The sequence below is a fragment of the Desmodus rotundus genome, chromosome X, assembly GCF_022682495.2.
Source record: "Desmodus rotundus isolate HL8 chromosome X, HLdesRot8A.1, whole genome shotgun sequence".
NCBI lineage: Eukaryota > Metazoa > Chordata > Mammalia > Chiroptera > Phyllostomidae > Desmodus > Desmodus rotundus.
The window spans coordinates 87603088-87608785 of NC_071400.1; the positions used below are offsets into that span (position 1 = coordinate 87603088).

Consider the following 5698-nt stretch of genomic DNA (forward strand, 5'->3'; position numbering starts at 1 on the left):
TAATTTTATGTTTTTTTAAATTTCTGTGCTACATTCTGGATAGTTTCTTCTGAACTATACTTAAGTTTGCCAAGTTTCTCGCTATGTGTAATCTGATGTTAAATTCATATATTGAGTCTTAAATTTTGGATTGTAGTTGTTATTTCTATAAGTTCTTTGGCTACATTTTCAAATCTCCTTTTTACATTTTTTTATGGTTTCCAGTAAAGATATTTTCAACCATGTCTTTTATTTGTTTAAGCATAGTAACAATAGATGTTTTAGGTATGTGTCTTATGATTCATTTCTGTATTTGAATTCTTTGAAGCCCTGTTTATATAGTCTCTTATTTCTTCTTATTCTTAATTATGATATCTTATTTTTTTGGGGGGGTAGCTTTGTTATTATTTATGTGTAATATGGCTATCATACCCACAGTAGTTAATATGACCTTTTCTGATTCCTGAACATAATTGGATTGGGCCAATTCATGATTTCTCATATCTTTTTATTCCTGTTGTTCCCTCTTGGTTTAGTTGACATATGGTAACTTTGTTCTAATGTCAACAAAATTATGAAGATGAGAAATACGGGGTTATAAGGGATTTTGAGAGAGTATTTATTTAATCCATTTACCTCTGACACTTATGACTCATATGCAGAGCAGCTTTTACCTTATCCAGTTATTTATTCAGTAATTATTTATACTAAGCAAAAGGTAGCAATGGTGAAAACTTAAAATGCTTTTTGAATTTTCATGGCGTTGCCCATGACGGTTGGTTTCATCATGTAGTATTTCTTCTGGGAAGTTTTCATGCTGACCCCTAAAGAATATCTGTAGGATCTGATGATTCAACTTATAATAAGAACATTAATTAAATTGAAGGTGGGCCTTGCTGTCTCTTGTTGGAAGGGCCGCTGACTGATGCTAATGCATTATGAAATAATAAATTGAAGTTGGTTTGCTTTTATCTGTCAGGGTCTTGGCATATTAGGACTAATCAACATATTACTCCTATGTAAACTTCATTTCTTTGGTTATACATTACATTTACTATCAGTAAAAAATCATGATTTTATGTTAATAGGGAGTGATATCATCTCCTTTTTTCCCTTTCAGCTATCAAATGCCTCATTTCTATGTTGGGAAATAATGCATTGTAGCATTTGTCAGTGTTATTTCCAGTCTGACTTCTCTTCTTTTTAAGTCCATTGTTCTTCTAGGTTCTTAATTAGGAGATGTCTTCTACCCATTCTAGTTCACTATTTCTGCCATCTTAAGAACCCAGTCTCGGTCCTTTGTAGGTGAAAAAATGACAAAACCTACCTAAGCACCCATTGTGTGTTGGGTACTGGACCATACTCTGTTAGCATTTCCGAAGGTGTATTGGGCAGAATTAAATATGTCCATAGACACTCTATAAAAACATGATGCTGTGGTCCAGTCAATTCAGGGAAGGCTGGATTAAATTTAGATAAACTTGTTTATTTAAAGGGAAGTTTGGTAGAGCCCTTGACATCCAAATATATGTTCCGAATTTCCCAAGACATTTTATTTGATCATTTTAAGTGATTAATATTTTTCAGAAGTTTGAGAAATACATATAAGGACATTAAGCCCACAAGTGTCCTTTCAGGTAAGTATTATATTAACCATGTTTTTACAGATGAGAAGATACAAAGAGCTATGAAGTGGAATCTGGATGCAGACTCAGATCTGTCCTATGTGAAAGCCCCCAATCACTCTTCTCCCTTGCTCCCTCCTTCCTTTCTTCCCTTCCTTCCCTCCTGCTTTTTAAGGTGACATTTATTTGTTTATCTGATTATAAAGTTAACATGTATATATTCACTGAAATCTCTGGAAAACAAAGGCACAATGAAGAAAGTAAAAATTATCATCCCCCTTCCCTGAGATAACGTTAAGAGTTTTAACATTTTAAATGTTTTTAATATATGTATAAAATTATACACACACACATGCACATGTGCACACAGTGCAGTATTGTTTTTGCAAAATCAAGATCATATTGCATTTTGAAAACTTCTACTGTCAATTAATATGTAATGAAATAATATAAACATCAATTTTAATGGCTGCAAACTGTTCCATCGTAGGGATACACCAAATTTATTTAGTCAGTTCTCTGTTGTTGGACACGTAGGTTGCAGCCAATTTTTCACTATTATAGATAGAGCTATGAGGAACAACTTAGCATTTTACATTTTTTAATGATTTTATACATTTTTGGAATTAAAGGTCTTTTTAAAAAGATTTTATTTATTTATTTTTAGACAGAGGGGGAGGGAGGGAGAAAGAGAGGGAGAGAAACATAAATGTGTGGTTGCCTGTTGTGCACTCCAGGGGACCTGGCCCACAACCCAGGCATGTGCCCTGATTGGGAATCGAACCAGCGACCCTTTGGTTCGCAGGTCGACACTCAATCAACTGAGCCACACAAGCCAGGGCAGCATGTTACATTTTTGTGTACTTGTCTGATTATTTCTTTGGTGCTCACTTCAGCAGCACATATACTAAAATTGGAACGATACAGAGAAGATTAGCATGGCCCATGCGCAAGGATGATTATTTCTTTGGAAGAAACATATACTCTACGAATAGTGTAGGAGAATGCTTGTTTACTCATGCTTTGTTCAGTATAGGATCTCATTTATTTTATTTCTTGACAATTTCAGAAGCAAAACATGCTTTTTATTGTTCAGCTCACTATACTTCAACTATGTCCTTTCTGCTGTCATTAAGCTGCCCTCCTACTAGTAGGGCTTCAGCCCCGTGTGATTTTTCCATAGGCAGAGATTATTTTTGCATCCAGCTTTCTTTCTGGTTTTGCCTAATGATAAGAATTAGCCAAATTGATGACTAAACTGAGGAATACAATGAGTTTGAAGACGATCAATCCACATGGATATTAAACCTATAGCCATGGTTTTCTTAGCCTACTGTTCTAATCTAGCAGCTTTCAAACTACAGTACGCATAAGAGATGGCCTTCACGTGTTGGACACATCCTATGGGATTCATACAATTTGTGACATGCTATATACAATTATACCCCTTTTTCGTGTTATGTAACACATTTGGGATAAAACTCAGTGTGAGTAGTGTTGTAATAGAACAACTGCTCTCATTTGTACCAAAAATAAATGACTCATTATCATTCATCCTTAAAATAAGAAATTATTTGCCATGTATTTGTAATAGTATAAAATCTCTGCTCTAACAGACATGAAATTAAACAATGCCTTAAACAGGATAGAAATTCATTTATTTCTCAAAGTAAAATCTCAGGAGTTATGGCAGTGCTCAACTGAAAAACCATCAAGGGTTCAAGCACCCTCCACCTTGTTGATCTGTCATTCTTAGAATGTTGACCTCATCCACATGGTTCAAGATGACTCTCCTAACATCCAATTCTATCCAGCAAGAAGGGTATAAATGCTAGTGGAAAGCCACTTTCTTGCCGTTATGGATATGACCCAAAAGATGTAAATTTTACTTTCGCTTATCTTTAGTTGACCACAATATAGACACCTGGAGCCACACTTAACTGCAGAACAGCATGGAGCTTTTTTAAATTTGGGGAGGCTATGAGCCCAGCTTAAAATCAGGGGTTCTCTTACTGTGAGAGAAGGGGGACAATTGGAAATGCCTGCCATAATATTTCTCATGAGTGTATTGCTTCTGAGTACTTGATAACACTTCCTTAACAAGCTCAGCCCTCTGGGCCACTGATCCCTGTAGTATCCAGTCTGTTTCCCCTTCATCTGAATCGGCTGATGTGCTTTCCCAGTACCTCAAAGCAAAATCCTGTGTCTTGATCATTAACCACATCGGTGGACTGAGCTGAAATTGGGAGACATGGTTTGAAACTCATCTTGCTCAACCTTTAAACTGCTCTTCTATTCACATTTTGGCTAATTGTAATGGAAATTTAACTTGTGCTGTGGTCCTGGCCTTAATGTGAATAAACCAAAATGGTTAATATTACCATTTTTCTACACTATTTACACAGGAGAAATAATAAGCTGAACCAAATGGAAAGTATCATGCTTTACTTATGACTATTTAGAGAATAAAGGGTATATGAATTAAGAAAATGTCAAGAGAGGCACTGAGGTCACAGGGAAGTGGCCTGGCGTCAGATCCAGGCATCTGCACTGATTGGGCCAGAGGGGAGCCTGAGCCTAAGTAGAGCCCTAGCCTACCAGCAACAAGACACTGGTGTTCACGGTCCTGCGCCACCCTGGCAGGCCAGCATGAAGGAGGACTGCCGGGAGATTTCCATCCACAGCCTTGTTGTCTGAAGCTATGTGAGCAACCAGGTGGTCATGAGGGACAAGTCCTTCCTGGCCATGGTGGTGGACATCGTGCATGAGCTGAAGCAGCAGAACTTCTGACTGGTGTACATGTGTGATGTGTGGATAGGTGACAAGTGGAAAGGAGAAGGCTCTATGCACAGTCCAGGGGATCTCCTTGTTTACAAAGAAAAGGTTGTGCTGGTTGCAGACATGACTCCCAACCAGTTCGAGGATGAGTTACTGATTGGCAGAAAGATTCACCGCCAGGAAGAAGCCTTAGTGGTGATGGTTGTGCTGCACTTGATGGGCCCCAATGCCTTGTTCATCACCAGCTCCGACCTGCCTTTCCCGATGGCTCTGTGGTGACGGAGCACATCCACATGGACACTCATTAGGTGGATGCTGTCTTTGTGGGCACCGGGGACCTCTCTGTCACCATGCTCCTGGTGTGGACACACTAGCACCCCAACAATCTCAAGGTGGCCCGTGAGAAGACCATGGCGGCCATGCACCATGTTCTGAAGCATACCATCTAGTATGCAAAAGCCCAGGCTGGGGAAGGACAGAAGCCCTGCCCAGCTCAGCTAGAGCTGAAGAAGATCCAGAGCAAAAGGGACATCGAGCACTCAGAGGTTGTGGTCCAGGCCACAGTGGTATGAGGGCTTCACATGCCCACCTCCTGACGTACAGCGTGTTGGTGTCTCCATCTTTGTCCCCATGAAAAATGTAATGTCTGTCAGAGCTGTGACCGAAACTTGATATTTTTTTTCTTTTGTGACTGTCCAGCACCAACTGGTCTTAATTGTGAAAATGTGCCAACTGTGTTTTTAAAAAATAAAGCGATCACAGAAATTTGTGATTTGGAAAGCCAGCTACCCTGCCTCCACCCCCAGGCTCCAGGCCTCTGGAAAACCAGCTCTGTGGTCACCCTCGGAGGGCACCCTCCTCTGCTGGGGTGGGGTGGGGTATGTGGTGGGAGAGTCACATTGGCTCCCCCTACTGAAACATCCCTGTGCAGCGCGGGCTGGGTCTTCGGTGGGAGGGCTGTATCTGTATGTCTCTGAGAATGAGTTTGGTGTTAACCATTTGCATCTGGGCGAATTATGCCAAATAGCTTTATTATCATTCTGACCTTTCTGTCTTCCTTCCTGCTTCAGGATTTTTGTTTGATTTTGTTGCTCGGTAGGTCCATGGGCATTTCAGATATTCTGCTTCTGTTTCACAGTATGGATAGGTTAATGCCAGCTGGCCCAGACACACACAAGCCTGCACAGTCACTTTGGTGGGGACCTTTTCAGGACCCTGAAAATTCAGGTCGGTCCATAGATCTCACGACTCTCAGTGACACAGCCCTGTAACCCACGAGTGTCTCTAGGGACGTGCAGAGTGAGGAGCAGGGAGGC

At 40.1% G+C, this 5698-nt stretch overlaps 1 non-coding gene and 1 pseudogene across 1 annotated transcript; both read left to right on the top strand.

Annotated features, from left to right (window-relative positions):
- The first annotated feature begins 2487 nt into the window (after positions 1 to 2487).
- On the top strand, positions 2488 to 2595 carry LOC112313419 (U6 spliceosomal RNA). The gene has a single exon (XR_002975692.2). It is a non-coding gene; the product is annotated as a U6 spliceosomal RNA (small nuclear RNA).
- Positions 2596 to 4325: 1730 nt separating this feature from the next.
- Positions 4326 to 4954, top strand: LOC112313276 (pyridoxal kinase pseudogene; annotated as a pseudogene).
- The last annotated feature ends 744 nt before the right edge of the window (positions 4955 to 5698 follow it).